Source organism: Echinops telfairi, unplaced genomic scaffold (assembly GCF_000313985.2).
Source record: "Echinops telfairi isolate 266 unplaced genomic scaffold, ASM31398v2 ScPeMD7_70;HRSCAF=299, whole genome shotgun sequence".
Taxonomy (NCBI): domain Eukaryota; kingdom Metazoa; phylum Chordata; class Mammalia; order Afrosoricida; family Tenrecidae; genus Echinops; species Echinops telfairi.
The window spans coordinates 17,756,109-17,759,703 of record NW_022103968.1 but is presented as its reverse complement, the minus strand read 5'-3'; positions in this window follow the sequence as shown (position 1 = coordinate 17,759,703).

Genomic DNA, 3,595 nt, shown 5'->3' with positions numbered 1-3,595 from the left:
CACTGCTTGGCAAATGATTAGCAAGTCATCTAATAAATATGCAACATGATTCCAGCTTAATAAAACTCCACACAAAGGCCCCTCAGATGGGGTGTTCCAGCCACAAATGGGCCAGCTAATCCTGAGAACAAAATGAAGACAGTCATGGGTAAGCCTAGCCAATCAGGGTGCCCACTCTGAAATGACCATCTTTCTCCTTGAAATCTGCCTCCTTAGGCATCCATCTCCCACTCTTTAACATAGATGCATGCATGCATACACACACACACACACACACACACACACACACACACGCATATATGCACATACTATATTTCCTAGCAAGTCAGCAGTAGGTGATGCTTGCATGGGGCAGACACAACAGAAAAAGGTAGACTTCTAAGCAAGTGAGTTAAAATCCTGGTTTCCCTACATTCAGCTTCTGTTCCATTATTGGTAAAATCATAATAACACTCACTTCCCAGTGTTGGGATAAGCATCAGAGACACTGTGTTAATCATTCATTGTGTAGGTACATAATAACAAATCATTAATATATCAGGTGAATATCAACATCACCATCACCATCACCACCACCACCATTTCACACAAGCAGAGCTCAAAACTTCTTTCCCAGTGCTAGAGGACATTGGCTGTCTTCTGTGCTCAGCCACCTCCGGTGTGTCAGGGTAGCACTGTGCTGCCTAGTTTTCAATGGCTGATTGTTGGAAAGTAGATCGCCAGGCTTTTCTTCCAAGGTACCGCTGGGTGGACTTGAACCACTAATCTTTCAGTTAGTGGAGAATACGTTAACTATTCCTTTTCTATGATAGCCCCCACTTTGATTTTCTGTGGCGCATCTCCTATTCTCCAAGGCAAAGGACGAGGATGGAACTGACTATACTGCCAGCTCCATCAATAGGCACATAACATTATTCTACACCCTTGATGGCAATCACTAGTTCTTGGATAAGCCTATGATTATCCAAGGTTAATTGGCATAGTTAGAAAATGTTTTGGGTTTTTTTTTCTTTGGGTCTGGATAAATTTGGGAAGATAAAAGTCTGAAACTGCTAAGAGCACAAGGAGTGAGTCTGGCTGACACCTACAAAGAGTCAAACGGAGCGAAGAAACAGCAGCCCAACAGCACGAACCGAGCTCCTGGATGCAGCTTTACGTCTGAAACCCTAGAAATTAGAGTCCCAGAGGCAACACCCCTCACCCACATACATTTGTGGGGCTCACACAGCCTCAGGTTTAGGGGAGTTTGATTATATCTAAATGAAAGAAACCTGACTTCGCATTTCACTTTATGTCAATGTTGGGGGGGTTTGTTTTGTTTCTGTTTGTTGTTTTTTAAGTCAGTGACTCCTTCATTCCCTCTCTAAAGCTGAAGATATGTTCCCAAGAACAATTTCCGTTGCCATTTCTACAAAGATGTTGCGATGTAACTCATTGGAGGCCCAGAAATGTGGAGCAAGTGCTAAAAGCAGCAGGTTCACACCACCTCCCACGCAGTATCTGTGCTTTGACACAGTCTTGCATATTCAGTAGGGATGTTAATGGATGCACTGCACTCTACCAAAGCTAGGTGGGTTTTTTTTTTTTTCCTAAGAGACACAGATTACATTTGCCAGAGTGTGCGCTGATGTTTGGTTTCAGTTTTGAAGATTGTTATCTAGCATAGAGCTCTTCCAGGAAGCATCAGGTCTTGTTTACATGCAAACTCCACTTGAGTTCTGCGAATCCCAGTAGGAGACGCTGAGAGGAACGCACACTGCTCGAGGCACTAAGCAGTCACCCTCTTCCCTTTAAGCTCTGCGGCATGTGGCCGCATTGGCTTCATCATGATTTTCAGCAAAGTGCTCTTTGTGCTTTGCTTTTCTCATCAACAACTTGTTTTGTCATAGCTCATCCAAGACCAGGCATAGCCAATGTGGGTACCTGGGGCACAGGGCACTAACCCACCCAAGGGGAGGATACTGTTTATATCTCCACAGGGAAAGAGGGACCAGACTTCAACCTGGTGCTCCAAGACATGAATGCAACATACCGGCATGAAGCAGGGAACCAGCAGAGAGGGCTGAGGGGCCAGCCCCAATCCCATCTACCTGGATAGCCTCCTCCCCTCCCCGCCAGAAGAATTCACTTGAGAGGACAGCACTGAAGCTACAGCTCAGGGAGAGGGACATGTCTGATGAGCGCACACAGGAGCAAATGAAGGGGGAGGAAGAGATTGTGGAGCACATCCTGGCCCACCAAGCCTTGAGGACAATATCCCTACTCAGAGCAGTCAATGCACAGAGAAGACCATATGGCTGGCTCCACTATGAGACACGATGTCCCTCACCGACCCACAGCGCTACTGGGAACAACACTGGAGAAACAGTGTGGGAATTGCGCCCAATCTGACCCCACCATATCGAGGCGAAACACTAAGGGTGTGCAACAAATAGCAAGGGGAACAGAGCAATGAAGTCCCCAGGGAATACCAAAAATAGACTTAGGGCCAGGCATCAGACCTGATCAGAAAACACTCCTAAAGGTCAACAAACAGACCTTGAATTATTTATAGGCTTTTCTTTTCTTTTGTCATTGGTTTTTGTTGTGGTGATGGTTGTATTGTTTTCTTTTGTTGTTTTGTTTTGCTCTGCCTTGTTTTGTGTACATTATAATCTGTGCATGTCAATCTAAGTAAGATAGACAGATAAACAAGCTGGAGGAGAAAACAACGGGACCAACATTCTGGGGGGATGTGGGGGAGGCAGAGGAAAGGAAGTGGGTGTTAACCAACCCAGGGACAAGGGAACAACAAGTGATCCAAAATCAATGACGAGGAGAGTGATAGGGCTTGATCAAGGGTAATGTAACTGAGAGGAATTACTCAAACCTAAATGAAGGCTGAATATGATAGTGGAACAAGAGGAAAGTACAAGGAAATAGAGAAAAGAACTAGGAGGCAAAGAGCACTTATAGAGGTCGAAATACAGGCATATACATATGTAAATATATTTATATATTACAATGGGAAAATAGATCAATATACATATATTTATAGGTTTAGTATCAAGGTAGCAGGTGGACATTGGGCCTCTACTCAAGTACTTCCTCAATGCAAAAATACTTTGTTCTATTAACCTGGCATTCCATGATGCTCACCTTCCCAACAGGATTGCTGAAGACAATGTGGGTGCATAAGCAAATGTGGTGGGTGAAAGGCAGCTGATGGTGCCCGGCTATCAAAAGATATAGCATTTGGGGTCTTAAAAGCTTGAAGATAAACAGGTGGTCATCTAGCTGAGAAGGAACAAAGTCCACATGGAAGAAGCACACTAGCATGTGGGATCATGAGGTGTTGATAGGATCAGGCACCAGGCATCAAAGAATAAAAAATCATATCATTGTGAATGAGGGGAGTACAGAGTAGAGACCCAAAGCTATCTGTAGGCAATTGGACATCCCTTACAGAAGGGTCTCAGGGAGGAGAGTTGCCAGTCAGGGTGCAGTGTAGCACCAATGAAACATACAACTTTGCTCTACTTCTTTAATGCTTCCACCACCACCCCATCATGATCCCAATTCTACCTTACAAATCCCGCTAGACCAGAAGATGTAC